This window comes from Pongo abelii, chromosome 10 (assembly GCF_028885655.2).
Source record: "Pongo abelii isolate AG06213 chromosome 10, NHGRI_mPonAbe1-v2.0_pri, whole genome shotgun sequence".
NCBI classification, from domain to species: Eukaryota; Metazoa; Chordata; class Mammalia; order Primates; family Hominidae; genus Pongo; species Pongo abelii.
Window position 1 is genome coordinate 101,730,752 of NC_071995.2, and position 18,164 is coordinate 101,748,915.

The following is an 18,164-nucleotide window of genomic DNA, read 5'->3' on the forward strand; positions in this document are numbered from 1 at the left end:
ATTGTTCATCCTACCATAAATATTTGATATGGAAGTAATTTTTATTTAACTACTGTATCCTAAAGCTCCACATTTGCAAGGGCTGTGAGTTGAAATATGAACTGGACATAATGCTCCAAAATATTAAATAGCTGATCATATTTTGTTGGACTCCTAGATGGAAAATGCAAACACATAGTTCACTTATTGACAACTTTGTGATGTGGATTACTTAACTGAACAATTATTGAGCACTTACTCACCTCCATGTGTTTAGTCAACCAAAAATTATCAAGAAGTAAAAATAGCTTTGTAGCAGCTCTTTGTCTAGCAAGAGATACAGATACACAAACCAATAATTTAAAAATCAAGTGGAGGAAAGAGGTATTTATAAGAGCATACAGATACTGGACACTGAAGACATTCAGAGGCCAGGACTGGGGCTTGGAGGGTGAGCTAAAGAGTTAAGAATTTTTATCACTTTGACCATTGCCTACTTTGTCAAATACAAAGCCAATTATAACAGATATTTCTTTCAGAGAACACTGAAAGAATGAAGAAAGTATATCATCCAAGGAGAGCACAGTTTTTTCTTTTACTTATAAGGCATTTTTCTTATGATTTTAAAATAGTATACTTGGGAAACCATTTTCTAGTGCTTCTGTATTTCAAGCAAATAGGACCAATTCTCAGCAACCTGGTTATAAAAAACCCTTTTTTACTAAAACCCTAATATAGATTAGAAAGTTTGCAAGACATTTTATAGACAACTTTCATTTCTATGGACTAAGCAAATATACCAAGTTTTTTGTGAATAAGAGAACATGCATCTCTTGAGGAGATAAACCTATTGCTGCCTCTCGGTGCCAAATGCCCACTTTGATTAGAATTTCCTCTCTTTTCCACTACAGAATATTTGTGCCAGATGGAATAATTTACCCAATCTTGCCACACCTGCAATTTTTTTGTTTTGCTCAAAGTGCATTTTTAGTCTGATTCTCCATATTACATGTAATTTTGGTTTTTGCTTGGATGAGGAAATCAAACTGTCTGTACTGTTCTCTGTCTGTTCAGATCCCCAAGGCAGGGGGCAGAGGCCCAGTGTGTCTTGCCTGTGGATCCATACATGCCATCCCCACAGGACTGGCCCAAACTTTGGCGGGCAATCTTGCCTGCAGAATCGGTGAGCTGATGATGAATGGCTGTGAAGGCTTTGTGATTGCTCAGGCTCCTTTGTGGGGCTGGACAATGGAGGAGGACATAAGTCTGGCTCAGGAGAGCAACGGATAAAACTGCTGGGCAGGATGGCGGGCTCCTGCCGACACGACCACTTGTTGACATTGAAAGAATTTCACAACAACTGAGCAGAAACAGAAACGATTCTGTTCGGCAGGGCTATTAGTTGCAACGTGTGGCACCGGAGCGGTCACTCCTGATGTGTTTCCTCACTAATGAGCTCTGAATGCCCATTAAACTGGGCTGCTATAGGCCCAGAACCACCCGGACAATGGCATGCATGAATGCCTTCCCCTGTTGCTATTGGTTGGCCCAAGGAAGAAACAACTGGTATCACTCAAATTTAAACAGAGTTGACAGTACAGTTAAATGATCATTAATTAGAGTTTGTGGGCAGATAAAGACTCAGAGCCATTTCTAATGACAAGATAGGTTAGCGTGACTCACTTGGAAGCATAACCCAGTCTGGCTCTGCCCTATTTCTTGGGCCATGTGGAGGGGCTTACAAGGGATTTTAGATAGGGTAAAATAATCTGTATAGTAGTGTGTTGGAGAGGACAAATAAAAAGATATGTAAGGCAAAGGGATTTTTGGTTTCTAGGAATACCTCCCAAGATAGTGGTGAGAACTTATTTCAATTATACATTCAAAAAGTCTTTTGGGATGTGGTAGTGAGGTGGAAAGAGTGAGAGTCTTTGATTTAAAACCAGGTTTGAATCCTGGCTCTTAAATATAATTGTTGGGTAATCTTGAGCATCATTTTAAACTCAAGAGCCTCCATTTCTTCACCTGGAAAATGGGATAATCCTAATACCAACTTCACAGGGTCATCACAAGGATCAAAAGAAGACCTTGCAAGTTAGGTCAAATCACATTACTGTTGCTGATTTCTCTCTTTTGAGTAGCATACATTATGCATGGATATGCCTTTGGTAGAATGGTCCACTAGCCTGTAGAAGAGTAAAGGTAAAAACTGTTCTAGTGAAAGGGCAAATTTAAACTTTGTTTTCCAAACATTTCATTCTGAGAGGAATGATTCAAGCTGCATTAACACCTCAGATAAGCTCAAGAGAAAAGTTGATTACTCTCATAGGCATTTCTCCTAATTGTTCATTTCGTGATAGTTTCTTCTTAAAAATAATGGCAGTAGAGCTGAATAAAGAACAATATTTAACAATAGCCATTATCATCAAGAAATTGACATCTTGTTCAGAAAATTAAAAACTATACTCATGTTCATCCTTGATGTCAACATTCATCCCTAAGCTGATCACTCCTAAATCTCTATCTAGAACCTCATCTGCTGTGCTATGGTCCACATCTAGAACCCAAACTACCCACTGAACATACCTAAATGGATATTTCATAAGTGTCTCAAAATTAATGTCTGTAAAAGTCAGCTTTTGTTGTATTTTAAACTACCCCAAAACCTGGTGGCTCAAAACAATAACTAATAATTTAGCTTATAATTCTGTGGGTTGGCAATGTGGGCTGGGTTCAACAAGGTGATTGTTCTGGTGTTGGCTAGATTTACTCATGTGTCTGTGGTCAGCTGTCTGCTAAGGTGAGGCCTGCCTAGCCCAGAATAAGTCAGGATGACTTATCTCTGCTCCATGTAGTCTTCCTTCCAGTAGTAGGCTAACCTAGAGTTGCTCACATGGGGCTGCATGGTACCAAGAGAAAGAGCAAAGGTGTTCAGGGCCTCTTGAGGCCTAGAGTTAGAACTGGTATGCCATTGCTTCCTCTTTATTCTACTGGCCAATGCAAGACTCAAGTCCAGCCCAGATTCAAGGGGTGGGAGAAGAGGAGTGAAATGGGTTTCCACTTCTTGGTGGTAAGAACTACAAAGATTCATTGCAAAGAAGCATGGACACATGGAAAGAAATAATTGGGACCATTTTTATAAACAGTCCCAAACTGAACTCATTATGTTCCTAGTAAAACTTTTCCTCACCTTTGTTTTCTCTAATTTCGTTAAAAGAATCAAGATCTTCCCCAAAACCTTAAGGCCATTCTGGGACATGCCATATTGACATTTACTGGATGACTAAGTTCATGTCTACCTTCTTAATTTATCTTCATTCAACACTGTCATCATTTCCATTCCAGAACACTCAGTGTTAATCTAGATCTGTCTCATTTGGGACTGAGCCATTACAGTGACCCAACTGATCTCTCTGTCTTACTAGGGTGTCCAAAGGAGAGAATACAGTCATGGGTTCTTAGTTTCTGTTTCTGGTTGGGCCAGTAAAGCCCCTTCCTCACCACTCTTTTCAGAATATGGGTACAGACAGAAACTAAAAACTATGGCTTCTCACTGCTAAAAAGCCTAAAATAAAACAGAACAACAACAACAACAAAATAAGGCAGGTTGGACAGGCTTGTCTATTGCAATGTATAAAGTTAGCACAAATTTAGCAGCTTAAAACAACTCCTATTTATTATCTCATGATTCCTGTAGGTCAGAAGTCAGGTTGAGGTTTGCTGGATTCTCTACTCAGGGTCTCATGAGGATGTATTCACGATGATAGTTGGACTATGTTCCTTTCTGGAGCTCAGGGTCTTTTACCAAGCTCATGTGACTGTCGGCAGACTTCAGTTCCTTAGAGTTGTAGGACTGAAATGCTTGCTTTCTTGGTGGCCATCAACTAGAGACCACTCTCAGCTCTAGAAGTCACCTATTATTCCTGTCACAGGTCTTCTCCGTGCACATGAGAGTTTATTTCTTCCAGACCAACAGGAACACATCTCACTGACTTTCATCTTTCCTCCACCCTAGTATGCTAAGACAGTCTTAGACATAATCTAAGCACAGGAGTGACTCTCTCACCATCATTTGCTATATAATGTAACCTAATCAAGGGAGCCATCACATCCATAGGTTCCTTCCAAACTCAAGCATAGGGGATTACACAATGTGTGAACACCAGGAAGTGGAAAGCTTGGGGACCACTTCAGAATTCTACTACATCCTCCTCCAACCCATCTTCCCCAAAAACAGCCATCTCTTTAGGATGCAAACTGGATTACACCATCCCTAGGCTTTTAATCCCTTCCTAGGTCCCTACTGCCTATAACGTAAAGATCTTCCTTAACTGTTTGAATTTCTCCCTTGAAAATATTTCTCACATAAACAAGGACAGAGAAAAGGATCTCAGCTTTGGATGTAGCACATTGAATCAGAGAGGTAGATCAGACAAGTCACAGGCATATAAAGGATCTATTTGAACTCAAAATGTACCACTATCTGTTAGATTTTTTTACTTTATTTAATCACAGCCCCTATGGACCCTGAGAAATCATCAGAAAGAAGATATTTTGAGCCCAATATTTTTTTTCCTTTAAGATTCTGGAAAATAAAATGTAAGCACACTACATACAAACATAAGTTCATACTTATATAAAACATATTAAAATGATTACAATAATCTCCAAAATCTATAGTTATAAATATTCAACATAATTAATCAATAGTAATCAATTTCATATAATAGCTCACTTTTTTCTTTTTTCAGACAGAGTCTTGCTCTGTGGCCTGGCTGGAGTGCAATGGCGCGATCGCGGCTCACTGCAACCTCCGCCTCCCAGGTTCAAGCGATTCTCCTGCCTCAGCTTCCCAAGTGGCTGGGATTACAGGCGTGCACCACTACGCCCAATAGCTCACATTTATTATGTGACTACTATATGTGGGTGTTGTTCCCAGCTTATACATATCATTTTATTTAATTCTTATGACAGTCAAATGCAGTAGTTATGAATAAATGCATTTTTTAAATGAGAAAACTGAAGCAGAAAAAAAGGCATATCACAGCTAATAAATGGCAAAAACAGTACTCAAACATATGTATCTGCATAAGTAAGATTACCTGTGAGCACTTCCAGTCTGGCAACATGATAGACAGACTCAGTACAGAGCCCATTCCTGGACAAAACGCATACACGTATTGATGAAATATAACATGGTTTAGTTAAACACACATAAGTTCAAAATAAAGAAAGATACACTCCGAGGTATCAGCATAAACAGCCAGAGTGAAGACTGAACAAACAAATTCAATACCCATCCTGGGGATGCCAGATTTGGATCTGTATCCCAATAGCTAGGAGTTGGGGTTTCCATGTTTTTGTTGTTGTTGTTGTTTGTTTGTTTTTTGAGATGGAGTCTCACTCTGTTGCCAGGCTGGAGTGCAGTGGCACAATCTCGGCTCCCTGCATCCTTCGCCTCCTGGGTTCAAGCAATTCCCCTGCCTCAGCCCCCCAAGTAGCTGGGACTACAGGCATGTGCCATCATCCCCGGCTAATTTTTTGTATTTTAGTAGAGATGGGTTTTCACCATGTTGGCCAGGATAGTGTCAATCTCCTGACCTCATGATCCACCCACCTCCCAAAATGCTGGGGTTACATGCGTGAGCCACCGCACCCGGCTGGGTTTTCCATGTTTACGCAGGAAGAGAAAATAGAGAAGATATGGCCTTGGGCCACTCAAGATGTGCAGCTGAACCTGAGGCATCCACATAAGGTTCTAACCCTGGTGGGGCTGCCCCACCACAGAAGGAAGGAAAGAACATCATCTCACACACAAGGTCGTGGAAGTAGCAAGGACATTTGTTTCTGCTTGAGGATCTAGGCAGGACAAAAATGTCTCCACCTTCCCCATGAAGTATCAGAACCCAAGCCTGAATTGCCTGCAGGTGTGGCGTGTGAATGTACATTTCCACACTGCACTGATATTCTAAGCAAAGAAACACACATAAGGATTTGTCTTATACAGAAATCTCTGGGCCATCCACCAAAAGCAAATGAATCCATTGTACACTGTATAGAGACTCTTCTACCCTGGCTTGTAGAACCCCAAAAGAGGAAAATACATATAATGATGATGTCAAAAATTACAATCATATGAGAGAATGATCCACTGTAAGGGAGAATCAGCAGACACAAAAAAGAGAAAGATGAGTATCCCCACAATTTCAGATATTATTATGTCTGAAGGAGATAATACAATTGAAAATAATAACCTTAATTTAAAAGATAATATAACATGGATGGAGCTGGGGGTCACAATCCTAAACAAATTAATGCAGAAACAGAAAACCAAACACTGGATGATCTCACTTAAAGTAGGAGCTAAGCATTGAGCACACATGAACATAAATATGGAAACAATAGAACTGTGGACTATAAGAGGGTCAGTGGGAAAGTTTAAAAAAAAATACACCTACCAAGTACTATGCTCCCTACCAGGCTGATGGGATCTGTACACCAAATCTCAGCACCAGCAATATTCCCATGTAACAAACCTGCACATGTACCTCCCATATCTAAAATAAAAGTTGAAATTACGTAGAAAATTTAAAATAGACTGAAAACTCAGACAGAAGATTTGAAGAGAAACTACAAGGAATGGCTTAAAATGTAGAATATCATTTAAACTAAAAACTCAATAGACAAATTGACGGCAGATTCGAAGAAAAAGAATGATCTGGAGCTAAATATGAAGAAATTACACAGAATGCTACATAGAAGGATGAAATGATAAAACATTTGAAAGAGATGTTAATGACAAGGAAAATATAACATAGTGAAAGAGGATGATTTTAATAGACAGTCCACAAGATGAGATTAGAGAATGGGTGAGAGGAAATATTCCAAAAATATGATTGAGATTTTTCCAGAGTTTATTACAAACACAAATCCATCTATTGAAGAAGCACATTAGTACCAAGCACGCTGAAAAGAGTGAATCCATACCGGATACATCATAATGAAACTGTAGAGAAAACTTATTTTCACCTCATCATGAGTAAAAAATATATTCCCTCCTGTGGAATAGTAGGGTGGCAAAAGACTTTCAGGCAACAAAAATAGAAGTCAGAAGACAATGAAATAATGCCTAACTCAACTAACACTTAAGAATGAGAGTAAATAAAGACATTTCAGTCATGCAATGACTGAGCCAGTTTATCACTCACAGACCCTCACTGAAAAAAAATTACTAAATGATATGCTTGACTAAGAAAGAGGCTGAAACTGAAAAGAGTAGGCTGCAAGAAGCAATGGTGAAAAAATAATGAAAATAGAATAAAAATAAAATAAACATGTGGGTAAAAATAAACAAGCATTGACTATTTTCTTTTAAAAGAGTAATTTGGGTTTGTTTTAAAAAAATAATACGGAATTACAATTTTAGACAACAGTAACATAAAAAATGGCATGGGTGAGCTAAGTTTTTTGTTTTCTTGTGAGGGAATGTGGGAATATTGTTAAACTTTAAGCTTTGTGAATACAGAGTTAAAAATATGGGTACTCAGTAAAAGTATGAAAACAATATATATGACATCAATGCATAGTCAGGGGAAAAGAAGGAATAGTCTCAAGAAGGCAGGAAAAGAGGAGAAAAAAGAAACACCAACAAAAGAAAGCATGGTAAAAATAAAACTAGAAGTCAAACAACAAAAAAGAAGTAATATGTTTATCAATAATCACAAGAAATAGGAATTAATTTAACTCCATATTCTAAAGAAAGATATTCTGAGATGGAATAAAAATATAAAATCTTGCTTAGACTGTTTCTAAGAGACATTCCTGAAATACAATAATGAAAGACTGAAAGGGGTAAGAAAGAAAAGTGTATACCAGAAAAAATATTCACCAAAAGAAGGCAGATGCAGCATTACTGATGTTAGGCAAATAAGCCTTTGAGAGACTAAGAATTATTAAGAATAGTGATAAAAGGAATAATTTACTAGAAAACGATCTTAACCTGAAATAACTAAATCACATAGACTCTACTATGTAAAGCAGCAATTGGCAAACTTGATATAGACAATGACAGATTAACAAACATGGTTTGTAGTTTTCCCATATGTCTTTGAGAAATTAGTAAGCCAGCTAAGCAGAAAAAACAATTATTATGTCACGAAAAATTTTGCCAAACAAAATAAAAACAATTAACTATATATGTTACATATTGGAAACTTACAGCCCCAAATTAAAAAATAGTATTCTTGAAGTAAGCATACAGTTCACATTTACAAAATTGACCAAACAAAAAGTCACAATGCAGTTGTCAAAAAGCTCCAGAGAATCGAAATACACATTTGTTTTCTCACACCTTGGCACGGGTAAGTATAAAAAAATGGAATTATAGTTAGAAACTGCCAATATATTTGATAATTATCAAAACATATTTTAAAATAATTTACTGTTTAAAATGTGTTATTGAAATTACAAAATATTTAAAATCAAATGACAAGATAAGCACATTTTAAAGATTATAAAATGAAGCTAGTACTTGGAGAAAATTTATAATCTTTAACACATAAATTAGAAAAGGGGAAAGATTAAAAATGAGTTAAACATTTAAATCAAGAAATTAGGAAATGAATAACTTTGTAAATCTACAGTAACAAGAAGAAAGGAAATAATGAAGGGACTATATTAATGAAAAAGAAAAAGAGAAAACAACTATGCCAAAAGCTTTTCTATTGAAAAGACTAATAAAATCATTCTCTGGCTTGACTGATTGAAAAATGAGAGAGAAGAAATAGTCAAAATTAGAAAGTTTAAAAGGGCAAATAAACACAGACATAGAACATATTTAAAAGTATAAAGTGATATTTTAAACAACATAATATCAATTAATTTAACAAAAATTATAAAAATAAGCAATGTCTAGGTAAATATAAATTACTATAATTGATTAAAGAAAAAATAGAAGACATGAGCAGATTTATTTATAATCATTATATAAATTTAATCTACCAAACACCACCTGTTCCCCAAGAACCTATTAAAATAAATAATAATAATTTTTTTTAAAAGGAAAAAATAAATAAATTTAACCTATATCCAAAATTTCTTTGTTATAAAAAAGAATAGGCCACTATAATTTTACTAGAGTCCTCTTAAACCTTCCAAGAACAATTGTCCGGTTATATAAGATGTTTTAGAAAAGAGCAAAAAAGGAAAAACTCCCCAAATCACTTAAGGAGGCCAATTACATCTTCATAGCAAAAGTAGACAAATCAGTATTAGAAAGAAAGCTTAAAAGGCGTATCTCCTTCAGAAGTATAAATGCAAAATAAAATAGCAATTAATTGAACCCATCTCCTATGTGTGTATGTGTGTGTTTATACATAGTATTTAACATTAGAAATATTGGTTAATGTAGTTTATCACATCAGCAGATTAAAGAAAAAAAGGTAATTTGAAAAAATAGAGAAAATACAACCCAGTAATTATTTAAAAACTTTTCACAAAATGGAAATTGAAGGAATCTTTCTGAAAGACAATCTGTCTCAAACTGTGAGTAAACATAATTATTGATAGAAGCATTTCCTTCAAAGTCAGAAACAAATCAAGAGTGCCAGTTATCAAGTTCTATTCAACATTGTATGGAAGGTCTTAGCTAGTTGCAATAAAAAATAATGTGAATTAGCCAACGACTGAGATAAAATAGCTGCAAAACACATATCTGACAAAGCACTTGTATTCACAATATAAAAAGAACTTTTCCAGAATATATAAATAACTATAAATTACCTATGAATAAATCTAAGCAAAGATGTGAAAGCTCCTATCAATAAAATCATAAAATTTTGTTGAGGCACACAGGGAAGAAGTTAATATTTGAAGAGAGATACATATGTCCTTGTAGGAAGCCTTAATATCATAGGATGTTAATTCTCATCTAATAAATCTCTAAATTCAATGCAACTAATCACAAACTTAGAGTTTTTCATGAGCTTGACAGAAAACTAATTCTAAAATTAATATGGATGAGTAAAGGGCCAAGAATGATCAATAAAAATTTGAAGAAGAATTAGGAGGGGAAATTTTCTTGTTCAGATATTAAGTTATTATAAAGCTAGATTAATAAAATCAGGATGATATTGAAGTACTAGTAGACAAACAGACCAATGAAACAGACCAGAGAACTTGGAAACAAATCCATTTACACATATGGGAGAGAGGGACAGAGAGAATGTGCATGTGTGTGTGAACCTATTTATACATATGGGTGTGTGTGTGTCTTTAGGCACATGCCAGAGCATGTGTAAAACTGGTATATGATGAAGGTAACATTGTAGATCAGTGGAGAGTGAGAGGAGGTGGTGTGGGGGAGAAACACTGACAACATGGTTCTGGGACATCTGGCTTGCCATTCCAGATGGGTTAAAGCTCTAGATGTGAAATGCGAAACTTTAATACATTTAGAAAGAAAAAAGAGAAAATGCTTTTATTATAATTACATAATATAATTTATATAATATAATTAAATATTATATAATTTCTGAACAATGATATATATAAGATGCAAAAAGCATAAGCCATAAATGAGAAGACTGATTAGAAATGGCACTACATTAAAATTTAAATATCTATATCAAAATAGACACCATGAACAAATAAAAAAGAGAAGCCACAGATGTTTTAAAATGCAAATGAAAAGATTAAAGACAATGTATTAGCATCCAAAACATATAAATAATTTCAACTATTGTTAAGTAAGTAACAAACAATTCCTCCCACTCAATGTCCACAATGAAATGGTTATTAATGGAGTAATTCACAGAGAGGGAGTCAAAATATCAACAAACGTCAATAGTAACCAGGAAAATTTCAGTAAAGCAACAGTGAGACAACATAAGTGCCTCAAGTTTATACAAATAAAAGTCTGGGCGACAGAGCAAGACTCTGTCTCAAAAAATAAAAAAAGAAGTCTGATGACGTCAGAGGTTTGATGGTGTTCAGTGTCAAGGTTTGCATGGGAATCAGAACCACACAGACTGCTGCAACTCTTTGGAGAGTAATAACCCACATGTCCATCAGCAGAGGATAAACAAATGCATTACATGCTGAAATAATATAGGATAGAAAAATCAGAGAAAGAGATTTATAAATATCAACATGGTGAAACTAGAAAAACTTGTCGAATGAACAAAGCAATTATCAAAAGTAGACCTTGAGTATGAAGGCATTTATATAAATTCTCAAAACACACAAAGCAAGATTACATATTGCTATGGTAACATATGTATGCAGTAAATGTAAAAGTATAGAAGGATATATAGCCACCTCAGGATAAGTAAGGGTTATCTCTGGGAATGAAGAAAGAGAGTTTAATGGGAAAGATTATCTTCAGATCCATTTCATTTAAAACAAAAGCTCTGAAGCAACTATGGCAAAGTATTTTTGTTAAAATATAAGCGGTGGGTACAAAGAAGTTTGATATGTTACTTTCTGAGCTTTTTTTAAGGTTGGAAATATCTTATAACTAAAATAAAGTTTAAAAAGAACTACATAAAGTTTCTGGCTAATGCAAATACTGAATAAAGCTGCCCCAAATCTTTATGAGTTATAATACAAATAAACAACTATCCCCAGCTTTATTAACTGTTTTCAAAATCCTTGTAGATTATAGAAAAAGGGTAACTTGCTACATTTTAAACTTGGTCTGTGCATTTGAGAAGACAGATTTGGCAAGGGTTTTATTTACAAACAAGGAAGATATCCTGGAAGCACTAATTGTTAGTCATCTATAGTAAATATGCACATAGATTTTTAAGTGGTAACACCAAATTGGTACTTGGTCACTGTTAGAAGTCATGTTTCCCACATTCTCAGCACCAATAATGACTGAAAGGGCCAGACAGCACTAGGCAGTTCTTGGTTTTCATCAAAACTCTACATGTTTTAACTGCCAGGAAACTCAGAATTCACTGAATTACTGGCATTGCAGTGAATTTAACCTAGTTTGGGGTCTTATTTATTTATTCCTTCTATTACTTAGCTTTTATTTGTGATTTCCCTTTAAACTAATTCCAAAAGCAATACAAAACAAAAATGAAACGTTTAAAAATAATAGAAATGTGAAAAAACCCACACTTGTTCTCTTTGATTTTGTGACTATTCATTGATGTGTATTAAAACTTTTTATGATTTCTTTTTTCTCCTGTCTGAGGGTGATTTTCATGTTATGAAGTCAATGACTGTAAATTTCACTTCTCAAAAATGTAATTGGAATTCCTACTCGTTGGTTTATTCCAACAACAACCTCTTTTATGCCTTCTATTTAGCCTTCTGTGGAGGTTTACATCATTTACTATTCATTCGGTCATTCATTGATTCAATGAATATTAGTGAGTGCTTACTACATATATTCAAAGCACACATGAAGAAATTCAAAAAGTTACCAGAAATGTGGTCTCTTAAGGAAAGTAATGGTGTCATGTAAAGATTGCCCTTGAGAAGTGGTAGACAGATTCAAAAGCATTGCATTCCTTTTGATTCTTTCAGGGCAGCTCCTCGTGTACGAGTTTAGGGGCATACAAGACAGCATTAGTAGCACTTTTGTTATCCGGTGGTCTCTCATTCCCTAATGCCCACTCGAAGCACCCTTCAGAAGCACATTGTCATCATGCTAAGTATTCACACAGAATTTTAAGAGTCATGACTCCATTACTCTAATTTCAAAATTTACCTACATTATCACAAGCATAGGAAAAAAAGAACATGAAGAATCAGCATTTGAAATGATTTCTAATTGTTCTGAGGTAACCTTGTAGAGTCAGAAAATCTACAACGATAAGAACAAATCCTGTCTATTCTATTTCTAGCCTGACATTCCATGGAAGGCTTTGGCAATTCCAGAATTGCTCCAACTTCTGATAAGCGGCTGATGAGTTTTAGGCTGTGGTCTTATCTGCCTATAAAATTACTCAAAACATCTCTTTATAAATAATGCCCAACTTAAATTTTCATTAACAATAAATAGATGGGATCCATAGGGTTGTGTGCAAAAACCAGTGAAGCGTGTTTTCTAGCCTGTGGATGTGGGATAGGTAGGAGGCCTGGCCAGGATGAGGCCAGCACAAAGATGCGATATTGGGACTTGAAGGAAAGAGTTAAGTGTTACGAGGCATTTAGCTTAGGAAAATTAGGAATTCAGCTTAAGAATATGCCTTTGCTCCTTTCCATCTCAAATTTTACCTCATTCATTTTGATAGGTGGTCAGATTATCCCCTGATTTAACTACTTCATTGTGGCCAGGCGTGGTGGCTTACACCTGTAATTCCAGCACTTTGGGAAGCCGAGGCAGGTGGATCACCTGAGGTCAGGAGTTCGAGACCAGGCTAGCCAACAAAGTGAAACCCTGTGTCTACTAAAATACAAAAAAATTAGTGCAGCACGGTGGCAAGCACCTGTAATCCCAGCTACTCGGGAGGCTGAGGCACGTGAATCGTTGGAACCCAGGAGGCAGAGGTTACAGTGAACCGAGATTGTGCCACTGCATTCCAGCCTGGGCAACAGAGTGAGATTCTGTCTCAAAAATAATAATAAAAAAATAATAATACTTCATTGCTTTCCCTAAGCTGCTAGATGAAATGCAAACTAAGTCCTTAATTAACTTAGAATGCCACGGACTTCATGATCTGGTCTCTACAGCTTTAACTTCATGTCTCCCTGGTATGCCAAGCTCTCCATGGCTGAGATTGATACTTCTCTTCTATTATCCCATAACATCCACTGCATCCTTCTACCATAGCACTCACCACACAGTGCTGTACCTGCTGGCCTACATCTAATCACTTCACCGTTTACTGGTCATGTAATCTTGTTCAATAGGCATTTGTTGAATGACTGAAAGAATAAATGACAGGAAGGAGACTTTTGAACCTGTAGAGTCCCAAGGCTATGAAACGACAGGTTTGCAAACATCTAACATATTGTGATAGTCACATTTGAGGAATTCATCTTGACTCATCGTTTTTCTTTGGAAAAGAGACTGGAAAACTTGTGGAGAAGGTGAAATTTGTTCAGTGCTTTTTATTTACTCTTTCTTCCTGACGTTGGGCGCCCTTGTTCTAGCCTCTCTTCCTGTTTCTATTGTCCCTACAGTAAAGTCATACTGAGATATGAGTGGTAGTGGGTTACTAATTTCAGCATCCTTCCACCTTTAAAGGACTTCACTGAAACAAACATGTTTAGCCCAAAGGGAAACAAATATTTAGTGGATTTCAGATCTAGCAACAAGGAAGAGAAGGGAGGTGTTTGGGGGCTGAGGCTTCCTCAGCATCTCTCAACCCATATTAAGTTAAATAACCCAAATATCTTGCATGCAAAATGCTCCCACACTCCGGGGCACGGAGTAGGAACTCAACTAATTTGAGTTATTTTCTCCTAAAGTTTTGGTTTTCAACATTTGGCCATGTCTGCAGACATTTTGGGTTGTTACAATTAAGGGGGTGCTACTGGCATCTAGTGGGAGAGGGCCTTGATGTTGCTTACCATCGTATACTGCACATATTAACCTTCTGACTCCGCCAACAAAGAATCATCCAGGCCAAAGTGTCAATGGTGCTGAGTTTCAGAGAGTTTGGTTTAAGGTAAGTGAAGTTTAATAATGGAAATTTGGAATATGCTAATTCCTTTCTAAGTGGAAATAATTTGCTTTTCCTAAATACTGTGGAATTCTTCCAATATATGTCTCAGATACGTGGTTTTGTGAACAGTTACATAGGATTCAGGGCATGGAAATACCATTTCCAACCAGGTTGCACATTTATTTCATCTCTTTCATGTTTCTTTTTGGCAAATGGGGCCATGTACATGAATGCTACTATACACTCAACAGTTCAGATTTTTTTGTTAAATTATAGTTTTTCTTTAAATAGACAATTGGTTGATTGATTTACTTTCATGGGGGTGTTTTCTGTTGAAAATCGGAAAACCTACTAGAAAAATTCTAAAAACTAACGAACAACCTTTAATACTGTGACTAGTAATTGTTCTTTCCCTTCCAGTAGAAAAAAACACACATATATATGCTTTCCTTTATCGTTAAAGTGTTTCAGTAAAGTGGGAAACATTCTGTTGACAGGTTTAAAATGTTCAAATACAACTTTATGTTTTATGTTTTAAAGAAAGATCAATTTTGGACGGTGGGGATAGAAAGCCAGTGGGAGTTATGGCCATTTGTGGTGCATGGGAAGCATGGCCTAAAGAGAAGGGCCCTGGGTTAGGATTCAGATGGTCTGTCTCTTAATCTGATGGTCCTCAAGGTGTAGTACCTGGAGCAGAAATGGCATCAATATTTTCCTGGGGATTTGTGAGAAATGCAAGTTCTCAGGCTCCACTCCAGACCTGCAGACTCACACACTCTGGGTTGGGGCCCAGCACACAAGCCCTCAAGGGGACTCTGATAAACACCAGAGTGTGGGAACTGCAGACCTAAACTCTATCACTTCTGCTTATATCATGTGGGCAAGTTAGTTACTTCTCTACCCCTCAGCTTCTTTGTATATTTGTCCCCTTGCATGAGAATGCAAGGAGACTTGGATATAAAGGTGCTTTTAAACTGAAAAGCATAATGTAGTATTATTAATCCATGACAAATCAGAATTAGAATCAATGCTGTTGAGGACAGAAGGCCTGGACCTCACTTTCAAATGTGTCCTTGATTTTTCTGTTTGTTACCCCAAAGCAGACATATCCACCCAGGGACAGTGGCTCAGGCCATTTACCAATCAGATAGAGGATTCATGGAAATGACTCAGTGTTTACCAGGGCAAGCAAGAAAACTTGCAAGCCATGCAAAAAAGTCACGCCCAAAAAACTAACGAGTGTTAGCATCCTGGCATAATTGTATCTCAATGTACTTGGTCTTTGCCGTGACCAATTGTACACTGAACTTCAGTCTCCCTGATAAAGTCTCAGAACTAAAAGTACACTGTAAAAATGGCATTGAGTTCTGGCTGGTCACACATCGTCTTGCAAAAAGGGAATAAAGTCTTTATGTTAATCTCTAAATTAATATTTTCAAAATTAATCTCTCATACTATTATTTCCTTCTTCATTACTAGGCTACCATGCAATAAATGCTCTCAAATTGTGGAACTGCAGTTGAAACCCTAAAGAGTCAGTGGGTTATTTTTTATTGTGACCATAAAATAACATGGACATCTTTTTGTGTTCCAGTTGAAGTTTCAACATGATATTATGAGAGCCTTTGCCTTTCTCCACACCCCAATTACAGCTTAGCAAAGCCACCATATACTGGAAGCTAAGAATCCTAAGCTATTTTATTTCCTCTGTCACATTAAAGTCAAAAGAGCATCTCAGAAAATTGTGTAGACACTAAAGTAAAATCATTGTAAAGGTTATTTCTATTTAGAGCATATAGAGAAGGTAGTAATTTATTTATCCATGGCTAGTTTTGGCCTCAGTACTCATCCATAAAGGCAGAATCTCATTACCCACTTCCTGGAGTTGTTTTGAGAATTTAATAAGCTAGTAAGATATTTAGTACATGTAAAGGATTTAGTGCAGTAGTTGACACATAGTTGCTCGTTTAACAACATAGATATTTATCTCCAAAAGTTAGTTCAAAGACCCAGGCTTGCTTTTGTGAACAAAGAGGGACTTCTCCCAGTTCTACCCATAGCGTTTGGATTTTCTTGGTAAGGGACTGGATTCATTTATGGAAATCATGAAAACAGTGATGGGTTTTATAAAACTGTAGCTTGATTTGGTCTAGATCATCTGCACAGGTAGCACATGAGCATGAGTTCGGTCATGGGGTGCTTTGGACTTGATGTTTGGGTTATCAAAGAACATTTGTGAAACAATGGATCGATATGTGAACATATTACTGCACCTCTGATAAGGGGAGTCAAATGGAGCAAATTTTTACTGCCTAAATGGGGAGCTGATCAACGTGTCCTTTGCCTCCTGATGAAATATAAATTTGGGGCCGGGCGCAGTGGCTCACGCCTGTAATCCCAGCACTTTGGGAGGCTGAGGCGGGCAGATTACCTGAGGTCAGGAGTTCGAGATCAGCCTGGGCAACACGGTGAAACCCCGTCTCTACAAAAAATACAAAATTAGCCGGGCGTGGTGACACATGCCTGTAATCCCAGCTACTCTGGAGGCTGAGGCAGGAGAATCGCTTGAACCTGGGAAGCGGAGGATGTGGTGAGCCGAGATCATGCCACTGCACTCCAGCCTGGACAACAAGAGTAAATCTCCATCTCACCAAGAAAAAAATATATATATACATATATATATAAATTTGGGAAGATAAGGAACCTGCCTTGGTCTGTCAGTGTGTCATAGAGATTCCTGGCCAATCTTAGTAGTTCACTGACACTGCAATATGTGTCAAATGTCTAATTCCAGCAAGAGTTGTTAATAAAAAATAGTGAGTATTCATTGTGTACTCACTCAGTGCCAACAAAGTACTCTCACCAATTTAGCTAGTGAACATTTGCTGCTGCATGGAGGCACTGTGCAACATGCTAGGGATTCAACAAGACAGGAAAATTTCAGTCTCTCGTCCTCACTAAGTCTCATTAGGTTCTTTATCTATTGTAGTCTTCACTGTAGGAAGGTATTTTTCTCCCCATTTCATATCTGAGAATGATGAGGTTCAGAAAGGTAAAGTACCTTGCTTATGATCACACTGTGAGTGCATGTCAGAGACCAGATTCAAATCTAGGTTTGCCTAATTCTTTTTTAAATTTAATTTTATCTTTTAATTGACATACGGTAATTGTACATATTTATGGGATACATAGGGAAACATATTTGTTTCCATACATATATAATAATCAGATCTGGGTAATTAGCATATCCATCATCTCAAATATTTATCATTTCTTTGCGTTAGGAACTTCAATATCCTCCTTCTAGCTATTTGAAACTACATAATATATTACTGTTAACTTCACTCATTCTACAGAGCTATAGAACACTAGAATTTACTCCTCTTATCTAGCTGTAAGTTCGCTTTATCTTTTAACAAAATCTCCTCATCTCTCCTTCTTTCTACCCTTTCCAGCCTTTCCAGCCTCTAGTGTCCTCTGTTCTACTTTATAATTCCATGAAATCACGATTTTTTTAGATTCCACATGAGTGAGAATGTGCAGTTTTTAACATACTGTTTC